Genomic DNA, 19,700 nt, shown 5'->3' on the forward strand with positions numbered 1-19,700 from the left:
GTGTCTGGTTTCTTTGAAACCTCCCTGCTGCAATCCACTATCTCCTGTCTGGGGTGGTTTGACACCGCCCTGCGACAGGAAACCCTTTGTCCAGGCCACCATTTGCTGAGTTTCGGTCAGCAGCAGGAGGCCAGACCCGTGTCTGTGGCAGGGGCATCCATTTTGTGGATCTGAGGCTCATTTTAAATCAACCGCGTTTCAGTAAAGTAACATGTCTTATCCCTCTAGAAGGGTGGAATGCTACCCCCGTCGCCAGAACTGGCGAGGGGGTAGTATTCCAATTCGTGTGACACCTTACACGACATGTTTTGATAAAGCCAAACCAAAGTTGCTATATAACCGCGAGGATTATAAGGCGCTTAAGAGTATATGGTATGGCATTATCCCCGATCAGCTTAGGGAGTTGTTCCCGACAGCTGCAGACAGGCTCAGCTCATGCCAGAGCTCCATCTCACATAAAACCACGCACTCTGCCTCCAGGATTGATGAGGCCTTCCATAGGAGTGGCTCACAGGCTTATATGTGTCCAGATATAGGTTTAGATATAGGTATACTATATCTAAGCAGGGGTGATTACACCCACTTGCCCCCAGCTGAGTGATCAGCCAGTTGTGTCAATTTAAGAACCAGCCAGGGGTGGCGAAAGCTATGCTTCAGCCCCTGGTAGGCCTTGGTGGCATCTATGCCCTGAGCACCTATAGTGCATGGTACAGGGGCTGACAAGGAGTCCATTTCCAATTGTGGTATGTACATATAGCACATGTATTATAAATTTAGAGAGAGAACAGCAGGCTGGGGGTCTGATTAGCAGGCTCACAGCCTCAGTAAGTCGAAAACCAGTGATGCAAAAAGCAAAAATTGGGGTGACCATAGGATAGCAGACCCTACTCTCCTACACAACCCCCCCCCCCCCAAACGCAGGGACATTAAACTTAACCTTGACCAGATAAGTTTTCATGTTCTAAGTGGAAGTACCTGGAGAGACCATCTGCATTACCATGGTCAGTCCCTGGGTGGTGCTCCACTGTAAAGTCCATCCCCTGTAGGGAAATGGACCACCTGAGCAGTTTGGGGTTTTCACCCTTCATCTGATTTAGCCACAATAGGGGCTTATGGTCTGTCTGAATTAGGAAGTGAGTACCAAACAAGTATGGCCTCAACTTCTTCAGGCCCAAACCACAGCAAAGGCCTCCCTCTCAATAGCTGACCAACGTTTCTCCCTGGGGGTCAGCCTTCTGCTAATAAAAGCAATGGGCTGGTCTTGACCATCTTGATTAAGTTGTGAAAGCACAGCTCCCACCCCCAACTCAGAAGCATCTGTCTGTACAATGAACTGTTTGGAGTAGTCAGGACTCTTCAGGATAGGTGCAGAGCACATGGCCTTCTTCAGGTCATCAAATGCCTTTTGACAGCTAACTGTCCACTGAACCTTTTTGGGCATCTTCTTGGATGTCAAGTCATTCAATGGTGTCACAATGGACCCATAGTTCTTTACAAATTTTCTGTAATACCCAGTCAGGCCCAAGAAGGCTCTGACTTGTGTCTGGGTAGTTGGAGGAGCCCAGTCCTGTATGGCCTGGATCTTGCTCTCCAGTGGTTGAACTTGACCCCCACCTACTAGGTGGCCCAAGTACACAACCTTGCTCTGCCCTATCTGGCACTTGGTAGCCTTGATAGTCAGGCCTGCCTTTTGCAGGGCCTCCAGAACCTTCTTCAGGTGGATCAGGTGATCTTCCCAGGTGGAGCTAAAGACAGCAATATCATCTAGATATGCTGCACAAAAGTCATCCAACCCAGCAAGGACTTGATTCACCAACCTTTGGAAGGTGGCAGGTGCATTCTTCAAACCAAAGGGCATTACCACAAACTGATAATGCCCACTAGGGGTAGAGAATGCTGTTTTGGCTTTTGACTCTTCAGCTAGTCTGATTTGCCAGTAGCCAGCTGTCAAATCAAATGTGCTCAGAACCTTGGCAGAAGCCAATTTATCAATGAGCTCATCTGCTCTTGGAATGGGATGTGCATCTGTCCTAGTGACAGCATTGAGACCTCTGTAGTCCACACAAAACCTCATTTCTCTCTTCCCATCTTTGGTATGAGGTTTTGGCACAAGGACCACTGGGCTAGCCCATGGGCTCTCTGATGGCTCAATCACTCCAAGCTCCAACATCTTTTGCACCTCAGCCTTTATACAATCCCTGACATGGTCAGGTTGCCTGTAGATCTTTTTCTTCACAGGCAGACTGTCACCAGTGTCCACCTCATGGGTGCACCAATTTTTCTGGCTGGGTGTGAGTGAAAACATATGTCTGTGGGCCTGCAACACTTGTCTGCAGTCCACCTGTTGCTGATCAGTGAGGCTGCCTGCCAAGGCTACTCCATCAACTGAACCATCATCAGGGTTCTGAGAAAGCAGGTCTGGGAGAGGGTCACTCTCTTCCTCCTGATCCCCATATGTGGCCATGAGGAGACTCATGTCCTCCCTGTCAACAAATGCTTTCAAACGATTTACATGGAGCACCCTGTGGGGGCTCCTAGGGGTGCCAAAGTCAACCACATAGGTGACTTCTCCCTTTTTCTCAATGATAGGGTAGGGTCCAGTCCATTTGTCCTGGAGAGCTGCTGGGCCCACTGGGTCCAACACCCACACCTTCTGCCCTGGCTGGAACTCAACCAGAACAGCCTTTTGGTCATGCCAAGCTTTCTGTAATTCTTGACTGGCCTCAAGGTTTTTGGATGCTCTCTCCATGTACTCAGCCATCCTGGAGCGGAGACCAAGTACATAGTCCACAATGTCTAGTTTAGGCTTTTTGAGAGGTAACTCCCATCCTTCCTTCACCAAACTCAATGGACCCCTCACAGGGTGGCCAAACAAAAGTTCAAAAGGGCTGTAGCCAACCCCCTTCTGTGGGACCTCTCTGTAAGCAAAGAGCAAGCAGGGTAAAAGGATGTCCCATTTCCGCCTAAGCTTCTCTGGTAAACCTTTTATCATTCACTTTAGGGTCTTGTTGAACCTTTCAACAAGCCCATTGCACTGTGGATGGTAGGGTGTGGTAAACTTATAGTTTACTCCACACTCTTTCCACATTGCTTTTAAGTATCCAGACATAAAGTTGGTACCTCTGTCTGAAAGAACCTCCTTTGGAAAGCCCACTCTTGAGAAAACTGCAATGAGGGCTTTTGCCACCACAGGTGCTGTGGTGGTCCTCAGGGGAATTGCCTCTGGGTACCTGGTGGCATGATCCACTACCACCAGTATAAATCTGTGCCCAGATGCTGTTTGAGGATCCATGGGACCCACAATGTCTATTCCAACTCTTTCAAAGGGTACCCCCACCACAGGTAGTAGTATCAGGGGGGCCTTTGTTGTGCCACCTGACTTACCACTGGCTTGGCAAGTGACACAGGAGCGACAAAACTCCTTGACATTTTCTGACATGTGAGGCCAGTGAAAGTGTGGAACAAGCCTGTCCCAAGTCTTATTCTGGCCTAAATGTCCTGCAAGGGGAATATCATGGGCCAAGGTAAGAAGGAAACCCCTAAACTTCAAAGGTATAACTAACCTCCTGGTTGTGCCAGGCTTGGGGTCTCTAGCCTCTGAATAAAGGAGTCCTTCATCCCAATAAACTCTATGGGTACCTTGAGCATTCCCTGCAGCGTCAGCAGCAGCTTGCTGTCTGAGGGGTTCAAGTGAAGGGCAATCTAATTGGGCCTGCCCCAGGTCTGCCCTTGAGGGTCCCCCTGTCCCCAGAAACTCAACCTGGTCAGGTTCAAGCTCCTCTGAGACAGTCTCCTCTTGGACTGCAGAATCAGTTTCCTGTGAAACTTGATCCTCAACCTGGGGCAAGTGGGAAGGCACAGCTTTAACCCTCTTGCTCCTTCTCTTGGGTTGTGGTTGGTCTATTGTTTCAAGATCCACCACTGGTTCAGGAAGGCACTTCTTAGCCTGAGACCTTGTCACTGCAAGGACATGAGCTGAAATCCCTAGCATTTCTGCATGAGTCCTGTACTCCACTTCTGACCAAACTGAGCTTTCAAGATCATTGCCTAACAGACAGTCTACTGGGAGGTCTGCACTCACAACAACTTTCTTTAGGCCATCTACCCCTCCCCAGGAGAAGTTCACAACAGCCACACTATGTGAAGTAGTGGAGTTGCTTGCATTGGTCACTAGGTAACTTTCACCTAGTACAATCTGACCAGGGTCCACAAAGTCTGGTGTCACCATAGTGACACTGGCACAAGTGTCCCTGTAGGCCTGAGCCAGTTTCTCATTGATTAAGGGAGTCTGCCTATATTTGCCCAGGTTACTGGGGCTTACTGCAGTGGTCAAAGATAAGTCCACATCATATAGGAGAACTGCCTGTGTGGGGATTCTGACTAGGCCAGATTCCACCTCAGTGCCCAAGGTTAACCCTACTATCCCCTTAGGTTGTGTACTACCACTACTGACTGTACTAGGGGGTGCAGTTGCTTTAGGAGCTGCAGTGGTAGGAACTGAATTTTTCTTAGTGCATTCACTGCCCCAGTGTGAAACTGATTTGCAGGTATTACACCAAGGTTTCTTTGGGCCATCATTCTTCTTTTTCTTGTTTCCATTTTGGGAACCCCCCTCCTTATTGCTAGTTTGGGGGCCTGAAGACTTCTGGTCCTTTTCTTTGTCTTTCTGATTCCCACCCTTCTGGTCTGTTTTCTTCTGGTCACCCTGGTTCTGGTTTTTCTGCTTAATCCTTGTTCTGACCCATTTGTCTGCCTTCTTTCCCAATTCTTGGGGAGAGGTCAAATCAGAGTCAACAAGGTATTGATGCAACAGCTGGTTCTGACAGTTATTAAGGAGCTGCTCTCTCATTATAAGATTGTACAATCCTGTATAGTCTGAGACTTTACTTCCCTGCAGCCAACCCTCCAGAGCCTTAGTGGCACAATCAACAAAATCAGTCCAGTCCTGAGTCTGTGCTTTTTGGGTGTCTCTGAACAACAACCTGTATTGCTCAGTGGTTAGGCCAAACCCTTCAATAAGAGCACTCTTCAGGACAGAGTAGTTTTTGGCATCCTCAGGTCTAACAGTGAGGAGCCTATCCCTCCCTTTCTCAGAAAAGGAGTACCATAAAATTGCTGCCCACTGGTCCCCAGGGACCTGCTGTACCATGCAGGCCCTCTCAAGAGCAGTCATCCATTTGTGGATGTCATCCCCTTCCTTGTAGGGGGGCACAATTTTTGTCAGGTTTCTATTGTCCTAGGCCCTGTCTTTTTCTTTAGGAACTTTGCTGCCACCAGTGGCATCTAAGCCACACAATTTTCTTTCTCTTGCTAAAGCAAGTTTAGCTTGAGCCAAGGCTACCTCTTCCCTTTCTATTTGGAGTTGGACAGCCCTCATTCTGGCCCTATGCTCTTTTCTCTGGGAGGGAGTCATCCCTCTTTGAGATTCTCTTGAGGTACTAGAAACATGAGAGTCCCTTGATTGAGATCTCACCCTCCTGTTGCCTGGGAGAATTAGGTTATGAGATCTGGGGAGGTGCTGGCCCTCTCCATTCCCATGTAGGTCTAGGTTGGCCTGGTTAAGCCTGGCAACCTGTACCTGGGTCACCCTCTGATCCTGATCTTCAGGCTCTTCTACATCTGAGCCTTCCTCTTCCTCTTCCTCCTCCTCTTCTTCTTCATCTGGAAGATCCTCATTCTCAGGGAAGTTTATCCCCTCACCTGAATCTAAGGGAGCCTGACTCACCTTATCTAAGTCATCCTTTTCCAGTATAGCTATCAGGGAAGGAATGGTAGGGCCTCTGCCCTTTTTTAGCCCCCTTGCTGTGCACAAGGCACTCAAGTATTTGTGGCTAAGGATGTCATATCTGGAAGTTGCCTTGGTAGGGTCAACTGCTACAGGAGCAGAGCCTGAGTCTCCACATGTATCAGACATGACTGCTAGTGAGGTGTAAGTGGTGCATTTACCTACACTAAGTGTTTTCCTACTGTACCTTGCTAGTGAGTTGTAGTCAGGGTGTGCTAATCCCTTTTATCTACAACTACTAAGTTCAGTAGAACTTAATATGCTAAGCTTTTTATTTTATATGTACCTAAGGTACTTGATGTGATCTTTCAATTTGATGTAAAGATTGCAATGGTAAAACAACAGCAAGCTCAAATCCGCACCGCTGCACACCAATGTGAGAAGTTGGCCTGATATGTAGTGTTTCCAATTCTGGAACCACTTGGTATCAGTCCAAACAAACCCCAAAGATGTCTGGTTGTAAGTCAACCTTGTTAGACAAGCTATCCTAGTGGTAGCATGGACTAAGCAGCCTTAAAGGCTTAACTTAAGAGGTCGTGTTAAGCGAGCTGTTTTACCACATACAATCCTGTAATCAAATGAAAGGACACCACACAAGTATATATTATAAAACTATATGTGTTTATTTCTAAAATAATCCCCAGTACTGTTTATGAGGAAAGGGGCACAAGCGTTAAATCAAAAGCACAGTATAACATACAAAGATGCACAATTTTGGATGAGGGCCTGTGGCCACTCAAACCATATACTAAGAAAGTGGTATAAGAGATACCAATCGAACAGTGGTTAGGCCTAGGGCCTAGAGAATCGCTGGGAGCAGTCAGGACTAGCAATGCTGAAATCGGGAGACGCCCACGGAATTCGGGTGCAGCACGGAAAGTGCGGCTTGCACCAATGCAATATCAATGGTGCGTAAAAGTTACACAAAGTGAGTTTAAAGATACTTCCGCTGAACCTAGAGGAACAAAACTTAAGACACAGACCCTAGAGGTGTGTACCAATGTGGGAACACCGGCGTTGCAATGTTACCTCACCCACAGGAAGTGGGTGCACAGGGTCGAAGTGGCGTTGGGTTTTGACACGCAGGCTCTTGGTGCTTGGAGCTGAAGAAGCTGCAGGCGATGTGAAGCAGAAGTGTCCGGTGTGATCCAAGGGTGGATCGAAGTCGAAAAGTACCTGAAAGCAGAGGGGACAGAGTCTGGGTCACTCAGCAGTGACCAGGGTGGAACCAGGACGGAACCAGGCAATGTCGGGCGCAATCAGGTGGTTGTCGAGAGGCTTCTCTCCGCTGTCACGTGGGCTCTGGGGCATCTGCGACGTCCAGTAGCAGGTCACGATCTGTCCCACATAGGCTCTCGCCGTCAGCACCGTCGGCTTCAAGATTGCAGCAAACAGCACTTGGCAAAAGCAATCCACGCGGAACCGGGAGATTGCTTCTCACTCAAACCAGGAGGGTCAGAGTGGGGGCTCCTTTTCACAGGAGCTGGTGCAGATCTGGAGCAACCAGAAAAGCAAGTCGTATTCAAGGTTTCGTTGGCACAGGGGCCACAAGCCAGCTGGCAAGTGACCGGGCCAACGCGTCGAGCCAACACAAGCAGAAGGGCCCCACGCAGCACTCGTCGAGTGTGGAGGGGGTAGCTTTGGTGCAAGTGTAGCTCGGGGTGGGGGCTTCTCAAACCCCGGTGCACAGCTTCGAGGGTCACTCGTGGGCTGCACGGTCAGCGTCTCGTGGCCTTTTCAAGATGGCGTGCCCCACGCTTCCGGTCGCCTCCACTGGTCTCAGCTCTGCAGGGACTGTGGATCGGGCTGGGAGAAGGCAGGCAAGCTTGATCTCGTCGATCTCTGTCGCTCGAGTTCCGGCGGGAACTGCAACAAAGCAAGGGTCGAGGGCTGGATGGTGCCTGTTTGCACAGGGTGGTCACTCCTTGACCACAAGGGAGAGTCTTCCGTCTTCTATGTTGAATAGAATGTCGAAGGGTCCAGAATTCGTTTCTTATGTTTCTTCAGGATGATCTGAGTTGCATTGGCACTGCTCCCACTCTTATTCGAATCTGGTGGGCTGGACATCCTGCTAGGCCCCCTCCTATGGGTGGGACCCAGGAAGGGGGTGGTTACACCCCTTTCCTTTGATCCAGGCCACGCTGGGACTGGGGCTGGAAGGCCCCAGAACCGGTTTGGCCGGATTATGCAAGGGGCAGCCTTGTGCTCCCCAGGCAGTGTCTGGTTTCTTTGAAACCTACCTGCTGCAATCCACTATCTCCTGTCTGGGGTGGTTTGACACCGCCCTGCGACAGGAAACCCTTTGTCCAGGCCACCATTTGCTGAGTTTCGGTCAGCAGCAGGAGGCCAGACCCGTGTCTGTGGCAGGGGCATCCATTTTGTGGATCTGAGGCTCTTTTTAAATCAACCGCGTTTCAGTAAAGTAACATATCTTATCCCTCTAGAAGGGTGGAATGCTACCCCCGTCGCCAGAACTGGCGAGGGGGTAGTATTCCAATTCGTGTGACACCTTACACGACATGTTTTGATAAAGCCAAACCAAAGTTGCTATATAACCGCGAGGATTATAAGGCGCTTAAGAGTATATGGTATGGCATTATCCCGGATCAGCTTAGGGAGTTTTTCCCGACAGCTGCAGACAGGCTCAGCTCATGCCAGAGCTCCATCTCACATAAAACCACGCACTCTGCTTCCAGGATTGATGAGGCCTTCCATAGGAGTGGCTCACAGGCTTATATGTGTCCAGATATAGGTTTAGATATAGGTATACTATATCTAAGCAAGGGGTGATTACACCCACTTGCCCCCAGCTGAGTGATCAGCCAGTTGTGCCAATTTAAGAACCAGCCAGGGGTGGCGAAAGCTATGCTTCAGCCCCTGGTAGGCCTTGGTGGCACCTATGCCCTGAGCACCTATAGTGCATGGTACAGGGGCTGACAAGGAGTCCATTTCCAATTGTGGTATGTACCTATAGCACATGTATTATAAATTTAGAGAGAGAACAGCAGGCTGGGGGTCTGATTAGCAGGCCCACAGCCTCAGTAAGTCGAAAACCAGTGAAGCAAAAAGCAAAAATTGGGGTGACCATAGGATAGCAGACCCTACTCTCCTACAGTATTGGACAAGGATGTAATGGGATTCTATGTGCCATTTGCACCCGAGAGTCCATATCCCAGTCAGCAAGGTCTTAGAGCTGAGATTTTCATGAAAGTCTTATAGTCTGAATTCAGCACCTGAGCGTAATAGGACGGAATGTATGAAGCTCTGTGGTTATACTGAATAAGCAGCTACCTATGTTATGTCATCTATTAATGTAATAACTGCACTTTTCACAATTGCTTTATTAACCTTCCTGGTATCTCAAATTTGCTTGAAAATTCATGATTTTTTCCCCCCCAAACCCCCCTTATGGGGTTCGGGCTCGCTCGCTACTGTGCAGTATGCACATCAGGTTGCGTCTCACCACTTTAAAATGTCACCAGCCGCCCCTGTTCACATGCAACAATGTCTAGTGAGTCAGTGGTGAGTCAGTGCAATCAATCACAGGGGGCCAGATATATGACGTGATTTTGCATGCGCAAACGGGTTTGGGAACCCATTTGCACATGCAAAATCACTGTTGGCCATGTACAATTCCAAAATAGCGAGTCGCAGTTTATTTGCGACTCGCTATTTAGGAATTGCGAGTCGCAATTAGGAAGGGTCATTTCCTCCCTAATTGCGTCCGCAATGCTATTTGTACATGTTTTGTGACCACAATTGCGGTCGCAAAACACTTGCAAATGACCACCCTCTTCAAGAGGGTGGCATTGCAGTCGCAATTTCGAAGGGGTCCCCAGGGTACCCCTTCCACTTTGTGACTGTGTCTAAAAATATTTTTTAAGGGCAGGCAGTGGTGCCTGCCCTTAAAGAATGAAACAAGAACGTTTAATATTTTTAAAATGCATCCCGTTTTCCTTTAAGAAAAACGAGCTGCATTTAAAAAAAAGAAAGAAAAAAAAGCTGCTTTATTAAAAATCAGTCCCAGACATGGTGGTCTGCTGAGCCCAGCAGGCCACCATCCCTGGTAGGGCTGGCATTCCCAATGGGCTCGCAAATTGTGGGAGACTCATTAATATTAATGAGCCTCGCAATTTGCGACCCCGACCTAGTGTTGGTAGACAGCGGCAACCATCGCTCGCTGCAGTGGTGGAACCCTCAAAACTTAGCAAAAGGGCGGCCTTTCGTAGACCCGATTCCACAGTAACCGGTTGGGGTGCCCACCTTCAACATTACAAAGTCCAGGGGCTGCGGTCGGACAAACACAAACGTCTCCACATCAACTACCTGGAACTTCAAGCAGTGTTTCTAGCACTCAGCCTTTCTCACCCAACTTGTAGGCAAGACTGTCTTAGTTCACACGTACAACATGACAGCAATGTACTACCTACAGAAATAGGGAGGGACTCACTCTCTCCAGCTGTCGCACCTTGCACAAAGCATTTGGGATTGGGCGATTTGCCAGAAAATCTATCTCCTAGCCGAACACCTCCCAGGAGTAGACCATCAGATTGCAGACGCAGGTAGCAAATACACAAGTGGGAACTTCATCCCCAAGTTCTTCTCCCTAGGTTCAAAACTGAGGTTTTCCAGGGATAGATCTGTTTGCCACAGTACACAGCGCAAAATGCCCAAACTCTGCATCCAGGTTCCCACACCCAGCATCCGAAGGCAATGCCCTATGGATGATTTGGTCAGGGATATTTGCTTACGCTTTTCCGCCTCTCCTGCTAATTCCATTTATAGTTCGGAAGCTCAGACAAATGTCCCTCACTGATCTTAATAGCCCCCACATGTTCTTGTCAACCTTGGTACTCTCATCCTTAGAACTCTCAGTGGTTCCACATCAAAAGCTACATCTCACATCTTGTCTCCTCACTTAGAGCCATTGAGAAAGCAGACATCCAATTCCCAGAGAACTCAACCTAGCGATTTGGCTCCTAAAGTCATAGAGTTTGGTTATTTACAACTACAACCAGACTGTATGAATATTCTCAAGGAAGCTAGAAAGCCTACTACTAGAGCATGTTATGCAGCAAATGGAAACGTTTTGTTGCCTATTGTAAGAACAACAATATCAATCATCTTGATGCGTTTGTGCAGAACATCATTTGTTAACTGTTGCATTTACAGCAATGTGGATTCACTTACACATCCATTTGTTTACACCTGGGAGTCGTAGCTGCATACTTGCAAAATAGACAACACCTACCTCTCTTCAGAGTACCAGTGATTAAAGTCTTCATGGAAGGATTAGAAAGGGTTATACCGTCCCGTATTCCCCCTGCTGCAGAGTGGAACTTAAACATAGTTCTTCCAAGGCTAATGGGCCCGCCTTCTGAACCAATGCACAAATGTCAGTTACAATTCCTATCATGGAAAGTTGCTTTCCTCATAACGATAAACTCACTAAGGAGAGTTGATGAACTTCAGGCATTAACTATACAAGAGCCTTTCTTTCAACTTCACAAAGATTGAGTGGTTCTACGTTCCAATTGTAAATTTCTCCTTAAAGTAGTTTCTGCTTAGGGGTACTTCATGTGCGATATCAAATTAAAATAACATAACATTAGCGTTTTCATTATTAATTGAACCATCATTATTCTTGTATAGAATTTATGTACTGCAATGATAATAGAGCAAAAGCACACAATTGATGGACGGAATGCAGAACAAATCAAAACATTCACCCCCAGTCAAGAGATCTGGGTAAATCCATCATTAGTTTGATCACCAAGCCACCCCAGTTCAGACATGGCCATATGCAAATCAGTCTTGACCCTGTACCTAATGGGAACAGTCCAACCCGAACTGCAATGATAATAGAAGCAGATAAAAATAATTAGCAAAATAAGCACATTGAACAGAATAAATAGTTCCACCATCTTTCTAAAACAATGTACATATGCAAGCATATAAAAACTGTATAGAGCGTTTTCCTACTATGCTTTCCCGTGTGTGTGTGTCTGTTGATCTCTGTGTTTCTGTCTCCCATTTCCTGTAGGGAAAGTATGTAGCTCCCCGTTGTAGAAGAGTCGGTCAAGAAGGAGCACACTGCATTGAATAATTTCTTTGTATGCATTTTTTATTAGTATTACAGGAAGTCACAATGATTGATTGTCTCTGTTATATTCTTCTTTCCCACAGGGTCTTCCTCTTCAGTCCCTTAGGTGTGCCTCGGCCGCCGTCGTCCCTCGGACAGAAGGAAAAGACTCAGGTAAGTGTTTTTGCTTTATGGTTTAGTCAAGGGAGGATGTGAGGGATAAATAATAGCTATGCATAAATGTGAAGGGAGGGTGTAGAGGTTGGAGCAACCAAAAGAAAAAGAGTAGCTGATGATTTCTGCTCTTGTCTTTGTTTCCGTCTCACTTATTTCCTTTTCCCTTGGTCCCTTTCACCCCTCAGCCTCCCCTCCCGTCCCTCTCTTACTCAGCCCCTTTCCAAAAGCCCCGTAGACGCCCACGCACCTGGAAGAGCCACATCACCCCGGGGCCGTGGCGTGGTAACTCCGCGTCCTTCAGTGAGGTCTGGTGTTCTGCTTAGGCTTTCCCTCCTCTGCCAGGTTCGGGTGTTCTGCTCGCCGACAAGCTGTGACCTCCCCTGGGCGCCGGTTCTCTCTCTCGGAAGGCTGTTAGGCCTTCTCTGTCTTTCCCGTCTTCCCCCGCTGGTTTCTCCGCCTCGCGTTCCTGTGCTGCGTGCAGCTGGATCAACTACTGACCAACCTGACGCGCTTTCCACCCCTCCTTCTTTAAGCGTGTATCCTCTGATGTCCGTACTCTGCTTTGGCTTAAAGGGGCTGCCTGCCGATTCCCCTCTCTCCACTTCTTGATGACAGCAAAGTGGGCAACTGGTAAAAGGGGACTGTGTATATAGGAGGGGAGAAATATATGAAGGGATGCCATGGCACTCCTTATCCTCTATCCCATCGTCTACCACAGGGGCTACCTGACACACCCCAACCCCAGACACACCCAAAAATAGCTTATCCTAAAAACCCACCTCCCAAAAACAAGATACCAAACAAAAGGAAAATCTTAGGCGCTTCAGGTGATGTCCCTAGTGTCTGATTACTGGTGTTTGTTTAGGTTTACAGGAGTCCAGAGGTTACATAGCAAACCTTGTCTATGCATGCCGTGTATTTTTCATTCATTATTGTCGTATTTATGTAATCCACTCATCGCGTGCCAGAAGGGAGATGTGTGTGGCTACAGTTGTTTATATAGCGCCAGACTAGATCTGGTCTGTGTCTCCTGCTCCACAGCTTGTACCCGTAAAAGTGCATCAATGTCTCCTTCCCTTGGAAGCAAATCCACTTGTATTCCAGTTTAAGCATATTTATTCTCATAGAATCACTTTCAAAATCCACTGTTCCGCAAGTAAATTCAAATTCAGTCTGCCCAATTCATTTTGGGGGTTCTCCCTTCATCAGGGGGCGGACGTGAGGAATCTATGTTGTATGTTGTGTGTGGAAAATAGTGCCATAAGAATTAACCTGCAATGCAATCTAATCCTACAGATACATAAATTAATAGTTTACTACATGTCCTGGTAGAGACTAACCGCAAGTCTGCGTTTGTGTTATACCAGGGTCTTCGCCTTTTCAATAGTGAGAGCTACTTCTGATCGAAGAGAATCATCCTGATCTACTGCCTTTATCATGTGGCTTAGCTAAGGGTAGATAAATGCCAAGCAACTCCATTGTTCTCTCTTTGTGAGTGTGAAGACAGAAGACTTCTATTATCTGGTGAGCTGCCCTCCTGTTCATTGGCTCCTGTACAGATCCTGGCCCTGCTTTAACAGTTCAAGATTAATGTTCAGTAGTGGCAGTCACAGTATAAGGTCTGTGAGCAAGACCTGCTGTAGAGTTTTCCCTGTCCTAGGAAAAATGTCTCAATGTAGGAAAGGGTCTGTTTTGGACATGGTTAGCCTTCACTTTTTACCGGGAAAATCATATAGTTTTGACTGTAAGTGCACAGGGTCCCTGCCAACCAGGTTCCATGAGCCCGATCTCCTTCCCTTAAGTGTACCTGTCGTTTCCACCATTGTCACCCCATTAGCTCACTTATAAGTCCCTTGTAAAAGATGCCTCTGGTACCAAGGGCCTTGTTGTTAAAGAGGGTCTCTAAAGGCTGCAGCACAAATTATGCCACCCTAAGGGACCCCTCACCAATCACATTACATACATACATACATACACACATACATACTGCCACTGCAGCTGTGTGTCTTGGTGCAGACAAAACTGAAGAGTCGACATGGCACACATCCCTGCATGCGATGCCCATAGGGACTGTCTGAGATATCGGTAAGACACCCCTCTAGCAGGCCTTATAGTGCCCGCTGCTTTATGGATATCTCCTGTGAGGGCATATCTGCATGAGCAGATATGCCCCTGCAATATCCTTGTCAATTCCGGGATATTGCAAGTGACCAGGCAAGCTCTATAGTAAGTACATTGGCTGGACACTTGTCATTACGAGTTCCCCAGCCTCATGAAGGTTTCTCTGAAATATGGGATATTTGATACCAAACATCTCAGCATATTAAACCTGCATTGATTGCAGTGTCCGATTTATTAAAAATTGCGCACAGAGTGCCCCTTAGAGGGGTCCCCTAAGATCTACCAATCCTTAGTGTGATCATCGACTGGCCTGAGCCAGCCTGCTACCACCAGACAGTGTCCTGTCCTCATGGGTAGAGTGCCTGTGCATTCTGAGGTTGATAACAATGCCTTTCCTGAGTGGCGGTATTCACACCTCCCCCTGGTCAGGCAGAGCCATCTGTGGCAGGGATTTTCAAAGGCCTTGCCGCCTTGGTAATGCGACCCCAGCCTCTTCTGTTAGAGGGAGCAAGCGATCTTTCTGTCCTCACCCCCTTTTAGGTGCAATGACAGGTGGGAAACCTTAGATAGAACAGGAGGTGTGCCCCCCGCCGCCTCTGTTAACTCCATCCCTCAGGTGCTGGAGGCGAGGTGAAGTACACTTTGTAGTGCCCACTATCCTGAAGATGATGGGACTTATCCAATCAGGGCTAGGACTGTGCCCCCTTCCCACAGGAGGTGGGCATGATAGAGGGTATAGACACCCCAGGAAAGGGGCCCATTACCTGTCACTGCCTTGTAACACCCTTAAATCAAGATTTAAGGTGGCATCCCCAGACCCTGAATTTCAGTTCTTGGCGACCTAAGGGCACTGCAGCCTTCTCTGCTGGTGTGGATCTGGAGGGAACTATTGTCTTGGTCCCAGTCATACTGGCCTGTCTGCATCCCTGGATGATCCTGAACCAAAAGTTAAGTCGTCTTGCAGCCCAGCGACCCCCAGAACCTTGGGAGGACTACCTGCCTTCGATAAAGGGCAATCTAGTTTTATGTAGTGGGATTTGGCCAGGGAGTGTCAGGACAAGCCAAGCTATGCTACTCACTCTATATTTGCAGACTTTGTGTTTTTGGTCTAATCACTCTCACTAATGTGCACCGTATTTTCGGTGTCAACACCATCGATTGAGCACTAGTTCAATAAAAAGAGATTTACAAAGTACCTGTGTCTTGGCAAGATAAGCAGCGTGCTGGTCATTTATTAAATCGAGTCTGTTGTTGAGCTCTGAGTTCAATCTGCCCTTTAATGTAAACAGGGTCATTGATTTGGCAGTATCAGTATCTGCAGTTAAATTAGACAAAAATGAGTTCTAAATGCCTCCTCCCTAGCATCCTGAATGGCCTCCACCCAATCGCCATCGCCAAGCGTGCCTAGATCCCTCTCCCACACAGCTCTCTGCGTCCCCACGGCATCCAGAGAATTGTAGATCAACTTCCTATAGATGGTTGAGATTGCTTTTTCGGTCAGGAGATCAATTAGTAGCTGATCCTCCAGTAGGGGTGCATCCGGCAACTGCTCCCCTTCCCGGATGTGACTTTGCAGAGCGTGGCCACCTGCAAATGTCAGAACTGTTTTTAGTCACCTAATTCATACCTTTGTTGTAGGATCGTGAAGGACACAAGTGCCTGTCCCCCCACACATCGCCCGGCCGTTATAAGCTAATCAATCCCCATTTTGTGAAGCGCTGCAATCCTCCCACTGCACTTATGAGATCACCATCATACAGTGGAGTAATTTCAGTCAGCTTACCTTCCCAGCCTAAATACTTGGTAGCCTCTTTCCACACCCTTAACAATGTTTGGGTATGAGTAGGTAGGGTGCACTCATACTTTCTTCAATACAGCACCGGGGTGGGGTAACCTCTCTTGCCCATGGCCAATCTATCTACCCGGTAAGCAGGTTCCTCACAGTCCGCAAAAACCCAGTTGTTGACTGCCACCAGCTGCGTGGCCCAGTAATACTTGTGAATACTCCGGACCGCCGGTCCACCTTGAACTCCCCTCTGCACCTTACTCAGCGTGACGTGCCACCATCCCACAACAGAAGCTGAAGTTCTCAGACTACCTTTTGAAAAAAAATGTCTGGTGGGAACTTAAAGGACATTTTTTGCACAATGTACAGGAGACCCTGGAGGGTCATCACTTTAAATAGGGCCACCTGGCCCAGTAAGGAGAGCGGGAGCGTCCGCAAGTGTGGGGCATCCCAGCGAAGACGGTCTAATTTCGGGAGTATGTTCCTGCCTGTGCTCTCTTGTAATGAATACAACCAAATAATTAAAGCCATGTAGTGCCCCCCGAACTGTGCACCTAGACTGCAGCCGCAGGGTCCCTGCCACCAGCAGGAATATTAAGGACTTCTTCCAGTTGATAATATATCCTGATCACTTGGAATACCCCATTTGAGAGGTCCTGGTGAACCCAAACAAGTGTGAAGAGCATAGGAGACAAGGAACATCCCTGTCGGACGGCAAAGACTCGGTAGACTGTATTATTGAGGCGCATGCTCGCTAAAGGGGCCACATACAAGAGCTTAATAGCAGCGCCACTGGTTCAGCAAAGGAATCCCCTGTTGCATGTGGTACTCCATTAAGGTGTCGGAGATTTAAGCATGTTCCCTGGTGTGGTATAAAGCCCGATTGATCAGGATGAACCACTGTTGCAAATACAGTCCGCAGGCAGATTGCCAGGGTGTTCGCAAGGACCTTAGTCTCAATATTAAGTGGGGAGATAAGTCTATAAGACCCACACTCAGTTGCCGGTTCGTCCTTTTTGGGATGACCGCCACCTCAGATGTTCTTTGGTCCTCCGGGAGACACCCTTATTTTCATATACTCTGGAGGTACTCTCTGATTTTATCCATCATGCTTTTATATAATTCTAACGGGAGCTAATCAGGTCCAGTCGCTTGCCCTGTTTGCAAGGTTCCTATTGTGTAATTTATTTAGTCTACTGTCAGGTCTTGGTCTAGTGCGTCTAGGTCCTTATTTGTTAGCATTGGCAGGGTCAGGTCTTTCAGGAAGTCTCTTACAGTATTTCCGTCCCCTTGTTGTCTGTGTCCTCAAGGATCCAGTTCCGTCCTATGTCTTGTCTCTCTAACCATGTAAGCAACTCATTGGCTTTATCACCGACATCATAGAAACAATGCTGGGTAGCCAGCGCATGAGTGCCCGCTATTTTCCATTAGTGCTCTTAATGTGTGCTGCTACAGTTGATGGTGTAATGGGAGAGAAACTGATTCCCCACTTACCAAGCGAACCTCCAGGAAAGCATATTCCTTGTCCTGAGCCTCGCACTTCAATTTACGTTCCTTCGACATTCTCCCAATCAAGGCTTGTGTCTCGCCTCGAATCACTGCCTTGAATTCATCCTATAGCACGCAAGCTGATTCAACAGGCCGCCCATTCTCCTTAAAATAGAATTCTGCTCTATCTCTCATATGAGCTTTGAACGTCTTGTCTTTTAAATATCACGGATCAACCCTTGGGGGTAGGATGAAGTCCACAACCGGACCATCAAGTTGCACCTCCACCAGCGAATGGTCTGAGATTCCCCCTGCTATGTGCGTAGCAGCTCTAAAATCAACTTTATGGCTAGTCTGGGTGAAAGGATGGTGCAGGCATGCCAGACTACCATGTGCTGCAGGCAGGTGCGTCTGGTTCTCATACCCTCTTCTCCTCTAGGGGCATTTAGGAGTATCATGAATATAGTATAGGTGCAGTTCTGTCACTCCAGTCACCCCAATGCGTGTATGCTCTGTCGTAAGCGTCTTATCCTTCCAAAGGATGAGTCAGTCTTGTCTGGGTCTCTTTCCTGTTTCCCGGCACTTGAATGGCACGCCCGAGCACTCAAGAGAGCAGTGACCGACCAGCAGACTATTGTGGAGCGCTTTTGTCCTGGATGTAAGGCTGCATACAGTAGGGCACTGACTCTGTCTTTTCTTTGCCTTTGCCTGAAGATCAGCAGTCCCAAGGTAGCAGTCACACCTGGCCTGTCGGTAAGTGCAGCCCCTCTGGAGGCCCGACCGTCAGCAATTAAGCCCACACTGTGGCCGGCTGGACCACAGGCGTAAGCTCAGACAGGGTGTTCGACACTGGAGTAGTTGTAGTCCCTCATGGGCCTCTGACACAGAGTAGTCAGAAATTTAGCAGCTAAAAGCCCAACACAGGCTCTTCAGGAAGCCAGTAGATTCAGACCCTGTTGTGTTAGGAATTTGGCAAATGCAACCTTGAACGGGCCTGTTGGCAGCACACAATCGTCCTACTGGGCCTCAACAATCACGTTGTTGTAGAGTTTTATTTTCTGCCTTGAACTGCTGGTCCTGCTGGATGGCTCTCCGGCCCGCCCTACAAGTACCGGGGATGTGTCAGACCTGCTTCTTCCAGGACAGCCTTGTCCTCCTGCTGGATAGTCAAACTCCCTTCCCTTTCTTACAAGACAGGCAAGATTCTAGGCAGACTTCTAGGCTCTTCAGGACAGATACACAGCTTCTCTATTAAGTAATTCTGCCTGCAGGTGATGTCCCCTCGACTTAGATAGACTGTCAGGCTGACACAATCCCTAGTGGCACAGCAGGCCCCTGAGTACTTTGTAGAGCACATTATTCCTTGGTAACAGAGGACTTTGAACTAGGGTTTAAAAGAGGGATAGATGGTCCCACTTGCATACACAACTGGCAGGCAGGAGATGCGGTTTATCCTGTCGCACTCTCACATTGCTTTTATGCTACGCACACGAACACCCTAAACACACACTTGATGTTAGTGCAAAGTCTGGGCACAGGCATAGAAATGGAGCATTACATACGTGTGTCAGTAGGACGCCACTCCACTAACCATGATGCAAAGATCTCATCAGGCTATTGATCCTTACAACAGGATTCATTGCCATCACCGCTCTAGCTGTTAAACCCATGACAGTCCTCTGCCTTAAATAAGGGCACACTTGGTGTGACCCTCCAGGTCACAGGACCGGTCCAAGACTTCTCATAGTCCCTTGTTCGAAGTTGCACAGTACTGGGGTGTCAGAAAAATCTCATGTAATTGTTTTGTTTTTTTACTTTGTGGTACATTTACCCCAGTAACGTGCAGTCACAAGTTTGACGCCATGGACTGGGGAGTTGCCACGAGGAACAGATTCTTCTGCCTGTCAAACCACATGCCATTCTCTATTTCATAGTGTTTTTCTGCTTTTATTTACCACTAGTTTTAAGCAGGTGGTAGATATATGCATGTGGTTGGTTGGGGGGGGCGATGGGTGAAGCAGGGGAGGAAAGGGTAAAGAAATGTCCAACAAAGGGAAGAATTGTGTGTTTCTCCCAGTTTGTAAAACAACAGCATAAGTCTTGGCTGCTTCTGCTGCACCCAGAGTCTTGTGCGTCTTTTCAGTCTAATTTTCCTGTCTGGAAAAAAATTGTGTCCTGTTTTTCTGCACCCGGTACATCCAGGTGCAGAAAAACCCAACAACTGATAATCAGGTGGAATAAAATGAGCACATGAAAGTACT

General features: G+C 47.9%; 1 protein-coding gene across 1 annotated transcript in view; it reads left to right on the forward strand.

Moving 5' to 3' along the window:
- The window catches only part of LOC147737728 (uncharacterized), a 259,549-nt gene that overhangs the window by 110,954 nt on the left and 128,895 nt on the right, over nucleotides 1-19,700 (forward strand). Inside the window, 1 exon segment of the mRNA XM_086924967.1 lies at nucleotides 11,972-12,041. The gene's annotated coding sequence lies outside the window, so the exon portion shown is untranslated.

Source organism: Lissotriton vulgaris, chromosome 1_1, assembly GCF_964263255.1.
Source record: "Lissotriton vulgaris chromosome 1_1, aLisVul1.2, whole genome shotgun sequence".
NCBI lineage: Eukaryota > Metazoa > Chordata > Amphibia > Caudata > Salamandridae > Lissotriton > Lissotriton vulgaris.